Below are 12,475 nucleotides of genomic sequence, written 5' to 3' on the forward strand. Positions count from 1 at the left end.
GGACCTTTTATTAAAGCTTTATTAAACTAGGTGCGCTTATTCCATTCACTCGATTTTTTTTTATTTTTTTATTTTAACTACCTTAAGGATCAAAGATGGAAGCATGGTGCAATATGTTGATCTATTAAGCTTTCTAGTGATCCATGAGGTCAAGTGTAACGACCCGGTCATTTGCCTTCCTTTCCTTTTTCCTGAAATTTTACGAATGAATTTTTTTTTTCGTTTAATTTTCTTTTCTGAGCTCTATTTCGTGTCGCTTAGTGTCATCTCAAGTGCTAGGAATTGGTTCCTGAGACTCTTTTCTGTGGATTGACAACTTCCTTTGAGGACTGAGTCATTTCTGCATTTTCACTTTTCGGACACTATGCGTTTTTCGTCCTTTTTCCTATTTCGTCTTTTTCCCTATTCTGTCTTTTCCCCTTTTGTCACTTTGTTGGCGTAACCACACTTCTTGTGTTTGGAGTTGGTTTTTGACTTCATGTATCTCCATCTTGAGTGGTTTCCACGAAATACGTATCTTTACTTTTGCAAGAAAGTACTCTGGTTGCTCCCGGTGTCCATAGGGATATGGATGCAAAGTTCTTTGAAATTATTTTCTTTTCTTGGGGTGTTTTTCATAAATATCTTTTGAAGATATTTTTTTTCAGGGGTTTTTAAGAAAATATTTTTGAAAGATATTTTTATTCTGGGCCATAGTGCAGTTTTCACTTTTTGGAGGGGCCAATGTGCAATTAATGAAAGTTATTGCAAAATGTCTTGTTTTGAGCCTGGATCCTTGTATGGGATTCATTTTCACATTTCGTCGAGTTGTGTACTCTTGGAATTTTCTCCTGGTCGATGTTTTCCAGTTTTAGGGTTTCTGGCCCCGGTTTTCGCCAAACTTGTTTTGGGTATAACTTTCTGCTCGAGACTTAGTTCTTGACACCATTTCTTCCGTTGTTCATATTTTATTATTTTAAATCTTTTTTGTTCACAAAGTTTTGCCATTTGAGCGTGTCTGCTCAAATTTTACTTTTTCGGACCCGGCGGAGCCCGTTCGGGGCACTTTTTGAGATTTCTATAAAAGGGGGGTGAGATATTTCATTTTTGATCTTCTCCCCTCTTCATGCATGACCTGGAGCTCCCATGGCAGCCCAAGGGGTGCTACCATCTTCTCTCTCCTCTTTTGGTTCACTTTTCCTTGATGGAAAGTCTTCGGCCTTAACGTTTGTTGTTCCCCTCGCCGTGCTCTACCTTTCCCCCTTATTAGAATTCAGTTTTAACCATTTCTTGAGTTTGGTTTTGAGGTCAAGTTATGATTTTGATGGGGCTTTGACGGGGGTTATGTTCACGGTGTTGTCCCCGACAAAACCTCTCGGTATCGTCGAATTCAGAGCACTTTTATTTTGGTGGGCCTTTCGGATTTTCATCTCAAATTGAGGTAGGAGATGTTCTAGGTTTAAATTCTTGTTATATAGCATGCTTGTGATGCTTATACTACTTGTTTGCATGATTAAATATAAAATCTAAAGATTTTATTATTTATTTTTCTTGTACGGGATCTAATTTTCCCGGTTGCTCATGACTTGGTTTAAACATGTAGCATGATTTTATATTTCCCCTTGATATGCTCATTGTCATGTATTAAAATTGGAACATTTGAATAAGTATTAAAGATTTTATTTAATATTTATCTTAGGTGAAAGATTAATTCACATGGCCTTAACTAGCTTAAAATCAATGTGTTAGCATACTAAATTAGGCCTTAGCATGCTCTCCAACATAGTTGAATTTGAAAGTGATTGGAGGTGTTTTGAAAATTAGTAATTATTAATTAATTTGCCCCGAGTACACTATTCACTCTATTTAAATTCCGACTTGATATTATTGATTTACATGCCATATAGTTTCATATATATTTGATTTAGAATATTCGGTTAGGTTTTGAAACCTTTTATTTAATTAAATTCCATGTTTAAGATTTAATCCTCATGGTGATATACAACTTGGAATTTTATTGTGGCATGCTAGAAAATTAAGTTTTGGTATGGTTGTTCACATGTATTAAATTGGGATTTATTGCATGAGAATTGCCACTTTTAATTTATATTTAACTTTAGTTAAAGGTTAAGTCACATGGTCTTAAATTGAATGAAATAAACTTGTAATGTGATATTACATTAGTCCTTGGCATGTTCTCTAAGATATGTTAAATTGAGGGCATTTGGTTAAGTTTAAAAATCTAGAGATTTTAATTAAAAGAATTAATTAAAATCTATTTTGTGGTCTCATTAGCTTAATTAAGGTTTTAACTTGATATTTGTATTGGCCATGACTTGTTTACTAGTATATATTAATTTGGGACTATTAGAAGTTGTTTTAGAACTTTGGTAGTTAAATTAGCATGATTTAATTAAAGTTCTACTTTGTTGTTCCAACAACCTAATTGAGTTTTAGAATGGATATAGGTGATGACCATACCATGTCCTTTAACATGTATTAAATTGAGGTTATTTGGAATTGAATCGGAATCTAGTGAATTTAATTGTGTTTATCTATTTAATTCTTTCAATTTGCTCCATGATCTAATTGTGTTTTAGAAGTGGTTTCTATATTCAAATCATGGACTTAGACTTGTTGTATATTCATTTGGTTATGTTTTGAACATTGGATAACATAGTTACTATGTTTGTATTCGTGATAATATGTTTTCCTTATTGAATATATTGTTGCCTTGTGTAATGATTTGCACACTTCGTGTTTAACATCTTTCATGCATAGCGTGTAACGAATCGCACACTGAAGATTCAACATTCAACATATCATATTAGTTGTGGATTTAGAGCATGTATTGTATAGGTTTCCAAATTTGGTTGTGCTTAGTAGATAGTTGATTATCTTGCATATTCCTATTGATATATGCGTTGTTGCATAACTTGTTGATTTTGGAAACTTGGGAATGTCGTTGTTTGACTATGGCTAGGACATGGTTCTAGTACGGGGGATAGTCCCTCTATATGGTCTAGTGCGCACATAGGGAGGTTACCCATGGGCTAGTAACCCTAAAGTAACTATGTTGTCGGTCTGATCCGGCGTGACGTCCGAGTATCCACTTTGTTTGATTTCGCATTTCATTTTCAAGTTGATAACTAGATGATGTTGTAACATGTTGTTTCTTGTTTGTCATTCCATTTTAAGTTACAGGATGTTAACTTTGCGAAATTATGCTTTATGCGTTGTATTGGAAGTTCCAATGTTGGTTAAATTGCATCGATATTGAAAATCGTGTTTTAACGTTCTAATAAAGCTTAGGATTGATCCTATTGATTCATTTATAACATAGACGTTAGGTGGCATGAACCACTACTGTTATTTTGTGCTTTAGATTCTAAGTTGATGGCTTTGAGAACTTAAACCTTGTTGCATTGTATAACATCCTCTTTTGTTGTTGAATTGCATGGATAATGTGATTCTTGTTAACTTGTATTCAAATATGCTTTTGTCATGTTGTATGGATTACTCTAGACCTAGTTCAATTGTATTGAAAATGCAATTCATGTTAATCTATGCTCAAGCATTCTTCTTGTCGTGTTCTTTGGATTATCCCAACCATGATTCGTTTCATATACGTATGTATATCATGATTCTTGTTGCTTAGACTCTAAGGTAGCTTAGGATGCTCGCTGAGTCTCACTTGGACATAGACGTTAGGTGGCATGAGCCCCTTTAACATGTTTCACCTTAAGGTGATAAATTTGTAAAATGCTAGGTCGATGCATACTCATCTCCTACGAGTAGCTTTATGTTACTCACCCCTACGATATTAGGGCATATTTCAGGTACGAAGACTTGGTTCGTGAAGCCTAGCATTCCTTGGATGTCGTGTAACTTTCAAGTTTCCATTCATGCAAATGTTAGCATGAAATGTCATTTTGTAGACTTATATGTCAAAATATGTATATTTGATTCCATGTATGTAATGTGTACATAAGTGCACTCCTTTTAATGTATTTGACATGTATGAGATGAGGCCGGAGGCCAATGACATGTGTATTGTATTCTATACAACTTTTTAACTTAATGAAATATTATGAAAACCTTGAAAAATCGCAAGTCATTGCTTCACCATGGTTGCATCGGGTGTGGGAATTCCATTTTCATTCTTTCATAGGGTCTTATTAATCTTGTATGAAGTGTGACCAAGGGCCAAATGGTCATTTGACTCCATTTTACATTTTTGGATTCCATGTTTTCCATTCCAAGTCCATTTTTGCATTTTTGCCCGTTGGGGGGTCGGATTTTGTATCGGCTATATTTTTAAGCCATGGACCATTGTACCGTCTCTAAATAGGTAAGTTACGTTTGTGTGTATGGTCGTTTCCGGGCAAAACCTTATCGTTTGTGTTTTGAGCCTCTTGTGAATTCATTTCGCATTTTTTTTTACATATTCTGATCTAGGGGCATTATGGACCTTTCACATCAGTTTTATTTTCTTCTTTTGACATGGTTGAATAGAAAACATGATTTTAGGGGGGGGTTTCTTCTTCGTGTTTTTCCAGAAAATGTCGTCTTGGTACCGGAAATCCCTCGTTAAGTTTCAGCTTCCAGTTTTCATTTAGCAGCTTTATGACCCTCTTGTTCAGTTCTAATCTAGGGGCATTTTGGGGATTTCATAATGAGTTTTTTTCAATTTCGTCCATGTTGTTGGGTAGAAAACTCGATTTTAGGGGGGGTTTCTTCTTCGTATTTTTCCAGAAAAACTCTTCTTGACCTCCGTTTCAAGCCTCAGTTCTGGGCAAATCAAAAAAAATGTAATAGCAGCCAAGGGCTACCACCAGCCATGTCTTTGGGCGCCGGCATGTATGCCGGTGGGCTCGCGCATGGGCACCGTGTGCGCCATGGCCCCTCGTCGGGCCGCTGCGACGTCAATTCTTCTTTTGGGCTTTTCTCCTTTGTCCGGACTCCGATTCAAGTGAATTTTTTTTTGAACTTGACCAATTTTTCGCTGTCTTTCCAACGGTGTGCTCGGTTGCACCCGGTTCTTCCTGGATAATTACCATTTTGCCCTTAAAGCTTGAAGTGTCCGTTTTTCGTCGTCATGCCGTTTCTCTTTCATCCGGACTCTGAATCACGCGATTCTTGAGCCCATCTTGATTAGTTTTTCGTTGTCCTTCTAGCGGTGTGCTCGATGGCACCCGAATCCACATTTTTCAAAATGACTATTTTGCCCCTAGGGGCTTATTTGTCATATTTTGACCTTTTGCTTCCGCATCAGTTCACATTGAGTTCCATGACCTCATGAAAGGTCACTTTGACTTCTTAGAGTCTTGTTTTCTGTTTTCGCTTCTGCATATCGGATCCGTTATCGGGTCAAATCTTCGGTTCATCACTAGACATGCTGGCCTAAAAACTAGGGTCGTCACATCAAGCGTTAGGTCAATGACTCCCAGACCGGACGGCTTTAGGGCACTAGGTATTCAAACACCCCTAAGGACTTACAAGCTTAAATCAACTAGGCTACAAATCAAAACAACCTCCATCTAATCATTTCCCACTTCTTACCTTTTGGGAGAAGCCCTCACTTTTTTTTTTTTTTTTTTTATTTTAATCAAGTTCAATTATTAACCTAGAGTTTGGGCCTTCCACCTTTCGGTGCGAGAAATTCAATGCTTGATGAGGCTAGAATCCCGGCTACTTAATGAAAAGGGTTTGTTATCCACCTTTATCAAGATGAAAGATTTCAATGCACTACTAGCCCAATTGGGTTATAACCAATTCAATAATCAACAAAGCATGTACCCCACAAATAAATGCTAGTGTGCGCCTGTGCTAGTGTAGAATCCTAGAGTGAATCTCAAAATCAGGGTGATGTGGACCACAAGTGCAAGCAAGATATGAATCTTTCGAAAAATTTACTCCTAAATGGCATCCACAAGGCATACAAGGAGTATTGGACTTTCAAGTCAAGTGATTTTTAAATTTTAAGCAATATAGTCCTCAAAAGATCAAAATCATAGCTAGTCATGGATTGATCATAGAAAATCCCTCAAATACACAAGTCATGCTCAAAATTTTGAATTGAATACAAATACTGTAAACAATATCCATTACCCCTAAACTTAAATGTCACAGTGTCCTCAATGTGCAAAGAGAACAAAGGAAAGAGTATACCAGTGCGGCTATGGCAAAGAATGGCTGAGATAGAAGTATCCAAAGTGGGTGGTATAACCCCCCCAAACTTAGGATTAACTGTGGTCCTGAAAAGATGGCACTGAGAGAAAAGTTGATCAGATAACAAAGGGGACAATGATGGTGCATAGTGGACGTGCGAGTGTAAAAAATGGGATAATAAATGAAATAATGAGAGAGAAATAAGGGTGTTCCTGAAAAATTCGGACAGCAATCTCTCACTGAAATCACTGGGATGAACCTGATAATAGAGTCAGTCACAGACAGATATATTAATAGAAGAATATGATATCCAAAAGATTATACATAAAATAGGAAAATAAAAACAGTATATGGTACATCACAGTAATAGGGCCGACAGACTGGCCACAAAAATATCACGACAGTATCAAAAGAGCAGTAATATATCACAGATATAATGGAATAATGAAAGAGAGGAATAGAGATTAGGCAGATAAGGTAAGGCAAGTGGGACGTGATCCACTGATATCTCTAGATATGCCCTGCAGCGCAGCTAAGACATCAGAGCGGAGAGTAGTCACGTCCGTACTGAGAGATGCCACATCTGACTGAAGAGAGACAACTGCATCCTCCAAGGTCTGGATACACTCTCCTAGGCCAGGTGTCTAAACTGGAGCCTCAAGTATGACTGGATCATGAAACTATGGTAAATCCTGAGCCTGCTTCGGAGAATGAACTGCTGTTGGAGAGTGATGTGGTAACTCCTCGGCTGGAAGCTCTCACTCTAAGTCTATCTCCATATGTACTACAGCCACCAGTGCGTCTGCTGGATCGTCTGTTGCTGCTGTTATCTCCTCCTCCTCAAGCTCCTTAGCTGCTAGAACTGCGTCCTCCACTAAACTCTTGATAAGAGCATTGTAGCTCTTATTCCACTCCTTTTTGCCATAGTGGCAAGCTCCTGTCTCTGGATGCTCATCTAGATGAAAAGGATAGCGCTGATCTCGGAGGATCTAATTGATAAGATGGCCAAATGGGAGGAAAGTGGCCCGCCTGGGCTTGGCCTTGCTAATGTAAGTCGAATAAAATCTCATCATGACATTCTAGTAGAGTGCCGGCATAGATACCCAGTGGCCTGTATAGAATGCATATAAAGCAATTAAAAAGTCTGAATGCCTCTGGATCTTATAGCCCGCCATAAATACGTTTCAGAATAGTACCGAATCATAAAACCAAAGGTCATCGGGCAGATAAATCCATGTGGCGAAAGTCTCACCATCTGCATAGTGGCCAGTCAGTGCCACAGCTATGTCTGTATAAGAAGGTCTCCACTCCAAGATAGGATAATGAACATCAGGAGGGCAGACATACGAGCATCGAGAAGATCTGGCAAGAATATCAACTATAATCCGGATGGGGTGGTCATCAATGGTAGTGTGCGGCTCTGACAAGTTACTCGGGGCTGGTCAGAGGTTCTGGTAGAACAACCGAACATGCCGCGGGTAAACTAGATATGTAACTGGGGCTAAAATAGCTGAAATGCCCCTTCGGTCAATATCATCGTAAGCTGACCGGGTCAAGAGATACCGGGAGAAGAAAACAATATCAAATACTGACTCATGCACCACCTGAACGCGTGAGTATCTCCTGATAGGTCTGTCGCGGACCTGGCCTGGTTGTGCCGGTGGTGGTGAAGGAGAAGGTACATGCTCAGTCTCAGCTAAAGAAGATAATGCATAAGTTGAAGACTATAGTCTAGAGTCGGCTGAAGGGGACTGAGCTAGATCTGCCTCTAACTGCTCTAACTGCTCAGCCTCATCAACCTGCTCTGGAGCTGGCTTTAGAATGGGGTCCTGAACATGAGATGGTCCTGCCTCCTCCTTTATTTTCTGCCTTACTCGGCCTGGATAATGCCTATGGGCAACAGTCTTTACCCTAGCCATGGCCTGCAAAATAGAAAGAAAAACACTTACAATATAAGTTAGTACTGACATAAAGAATTGAAACACAATATATAGAAACATGTATGTCAAATAAGATGGACAACTCAGAATAATAAGCATGAATCTATGCAAGTGATGACGCAGCCAAATAAATAGTGACCAAGTGAAACATGCTAAACAATATAAGTATAGAATACATCCAATGTGGAAAACATAGGCATTGGGCATAAATAAGATAGCATAGAACACAAAAGATGGTGTATGAAGTGTATAGGCAAATCTGTGAGGTTCGATCGATCAAGGAAAGATGAGATCGATCCAAGTTTGATCGATCTGGACTTAAGTGAGATCGATCTGAGAAAAATAGAGATCGATTGAACTCTGCAAAAAAATGCAAACAGTCATAGATCTGTGACGTGGATGGCACGGGGGCACCCGAGCAAGCTCATGGGTCCCATAATTCCTCAACAACACAAATGGTCACTTGTTTGGGCACGTGACCCTCAAAATCAATTTGGAAATGAAATATATACAAAAATCTATACATATATAGATACACATATATACATATGCTTAAATCTTTAAATATAGAAAGAAACCAAGCATGGCATCTCAGATCTAAGATGGAAACATCAAAATCATATAGATTAAAACTCAAAAATGAAAAATCAAACTCGAAACTTACCTATCCGAGGAGAGAAGTGGATCGAATGAGAGAGTGATGAGATCTGAAGTGAGAGAGAGAGATTCGAGGCTCGGGAAACTCGCCGGAGACACGTTGGAGGTTGAGAAGATGGGGTTTGCTGCGGTGAGAGAGATGAGGGTCTAAGATCGATGTACAAATTGATCAAAATGACCCTAGAGTTTTATTTTAAAAATTGGTCCTGATAAGTTCGATTGATCTGGAAAAATCTCAGATCGATCGAATATAAATCGATCTTGAGAGAACACAGATCGATCTATGCTTCAAATGATAAAATATATTTCAAAATTTTTGAAAACTGAAAATATTTTATGGATTTTTAGAAATTTATTAAATAAAATGGAATTAAAAAGAAAATATTTATTTATTTATTTATTTTTGGATAATAAAATTAATAAAAACCTTTTGGAATTTTTGAAAATATTTTTAAGATAAAAATAAGAATAAAAATAATAAAATAAAAATAAGATAAAATGTAAATATTTTTAGATTTTTGAAAAATTTCCTAAAATTAAAAATATTTTTGAAATTTTTTAGAATAAAATGAAGTAAACTAAAAATTCGAAATATTTTTGGATTTTTACTAAATTGAAGTTCAAAATTCAAAAGAGTTGTCAAATCAAAGTCAACAAAGGGTGTACAGATCGATCAATCCAAGATCGATCTGGAGGAATCTTCAATTGATCGAATAAGTAAAAACCTACAGACAAGTTCGAACGATGCATAGAGAGGCCTTTTTCATGAATTTCAAAAAAATTTCTTAGTGCGGAGTGAAGATCGATCAAAGAAAAAGTTGGATCAATCTAAGAACTTTCAGATCGATCTAAGAAAATTTTCGATCGATACACAGAGAGCTGATTTTTGCAGGAAAATTTCGATCAATGAAACAGAGAAATGATTAGATGCCGGAAGGGATGTTCGATCGATCGAACCTCTTTTTGAGATCGATCGAACAGGAACAAAATGCCTAATTTTAGAATGAAAGTGCATTCATACTCAATCATAGTTCCTATCAATGTGTACAAACCCCAAAACATGTATAGACAATGCAAGAAATGAAAGGTAAAATAGAAATAAGGGAGGAATAGGGTTGTAAACCCTACGAAGCATTTACTAGTCTTTAACGTCTCTAGCAAGATGTTGGGCTCTTTTAGCCTGGATTAAATATCTTGTTATGCAACCGCTCCTTAACGGGGTGAATGGATTTTTGAACCCCACCTAACAAATTGCTCCCTAAGGAACTTATTGGATTTTATTCAAAACAACTCTTGGGCTTCCATGCCCTTAGAACACTTGACTTCAACTCAACTTTCTGTGCTTTCAAGTTGGTAGACAAACTATGGAGATGTTCAATATCAAGTAAAGACTTAACTTCATCAAATTCATGGTTTACACACTCCTCTACAACACACGCTTTTTCATGTTGGTCCATTGAATTCGGGTTTGGGTTAAAAATGTTCTACTTCACTTTCATATGGCCAAATGAGATTTTCATTATCCCCGTCCTACAATTGATATTAGTATTTGAAGTTGCCAAGAATGGACAGCCAAGGATAATGGGAGTTTGGCTTTTGGGATTTGGAATCGATTCCGTGTCAATGACAACGAAATCAACCGGGAAGAAGAACTTATCAATTTTAATCGAAACATCCTCAATGATACCTCGGGGCTTTTTGATTGATCGATCGGCAAGTTGTAAAACTACCGATGTCGGTTTTAAGTCTCCTAAGCCCAATTTGACATATACCGAGTATGGAAGAAGATTGACACTTGCTCCTAAGTCTAAGAGAGCCCGATTGATGACATGGTCACCAATGATGCAAGAAGTAGTAGTTGAACCAGGGTCTTTGAAATTTGGGAGAGTGCTATGTTGCAAAATAGAGCACACTTGCTCGGTCAAGACCACTTTTCTTGGTCCTTGGATTTTACTCTTCCTCTTTTGGGTGCAAAGATCTTTTAAGAACTTGGCATAAACCGGAATTTGCTTAATTGCATCCAAAAGCGGAAGATTAATCTTCACTTGCCTAAACATTTCAATGATTTCATTGGTCTTGGTCTTTTGTTTATCAAGATAAATAGATCCTTTCAAGGCATTTGGAAATCGAGCTCTCAGCTCAAAAGCTTTTTCAAAATCTTTCTTTGAAACGTCATCAACACAAGAATTTTTCAAGCCCTTTTTCAAATCATGTTTTAATTCATCTTTCAAATCATTGTTCTCTTTAAAAGTGGGACTTCTAGAATTTCCTTAAGAATATGATTGATTTGGAAAATGAGAATTAGAGAATTGGTTTCCATGTGATTGATATGATGATGATCTAAAACCTTGGAAACTTTGGCTTTGCATTGAAGGTGGAACATACTTCCCTTAAAAACCACCTTGGGGAGGGTTTGAACCTTCCCCTTGGCTTTTCCGAGAGAAATTTGGTGGTTCCTCCAACCTAGATTATAATGATTGCCATTGGGATTATTCCCTTGATTAGCAAAAATGACATTAGCTTGCTCATGGTTGTCATTTTGCACATGCCTATAGGGACAATTGGAAGTAGAATGTAAGACACTTGAACAAGTCATACATGATTCATTAGATGCACGATGATGAACATGATTAGGGGAGGAAGACATTTGATTTACCAAAGTTTGGTTGATCAAAAATTGATCAAACCTTTAAGATAAGGATTTCATTTCGACGGCTATATCATTGGAGTTGTCAACTTGATACAAGCCAACATTCTTCCTTCCACCTAGATTTCTATCATTTTTAGAAGACAGTGATCTATGCATGGAATTTGCACTCATACTTTCATAGAATTGCCACACATCATTTTCGTGCTTAACAAGATAGGAACCACCTATAGATGCATCAACCATACCCTTGTGATTATTCGGTAAACTTTCAAAGAAATATTAAACTAATTGTCACTTAGGTATGTCATAATGTGGACACTTCCTAAGCAAGTCATTGAATCTTTCGCATGCCTCATGAAACATTTCCCCTTCCCCTTGAGAAAATTCATGAATGGAAGTTCTCATGGCATTGGTCTTCAAAACCGGGTAGTACTTCTTCAAGAACTCTTGTTGCATTTCTGCCCAAGAAGTTATCGAAAAAGGCCTAAGATTGTTAAACCAATATTTTGCCTTGTCTTTGAGGGTAAAAGGAAAAAGTTTGAGTCTTAACACTTCTTCTAGCATGTCCGTGTATTTCACGGTGGAACACACTTCAAGAAACTCATCCAAATGCTTATTGGGTTCTTCATTTGGAAGTCTGTGTATTTCATTTGAATGGTTTCTAGTTTGATTTCATAGGGATGTGCTCTAAATGGAGGCAATTAAATGTAAGTGGGTGTATTATATTCATTAGGCACATAATGGTCTGTTAAAGCAGGAGGGGGATTTACAACCGGTGGTGCTACTCGAACACCGTGGTTAGCTTGAACCATAGGAGGTTGTGGAGCAAAGATTGGTTGAGGCATTCCCAATGGAATTTGGCCTTGTTGTTGTGGTGGAATAAATGGTCTAGGCATGCCTAATGGTACTTGGATGTTTTTATGATGCACATTAGGGTGGAGGATGCCTTGTTGGTCTATGTAACGAAGGTCCTCCACATGGTCATTGTTTTGCTCCTCCATTAATGAAATGGAGTGATAAGAACTACCTCTTCCTCTAGGATTATGAACAACCGAATCAAGATGAAAATTAAGAGGGA

Source organism: Cornus florida, unplaced genomic scaffold (genome assembly GCF_030987335.1).
Source record: "Cornus florida cultivar Cherokee Brave unplaced genomic scaffold, ASM3098733v1 CherokeeBrave_3.0.0_Hap2_Chr04, whole genome shotgun sequence".
NCBI classification, from domain to species: Eukaryota; Viridiplantae; Streptophyta; class Magnoliopsida; order Cornales; family Cornaceae; genus Cornus; species Cornus florida.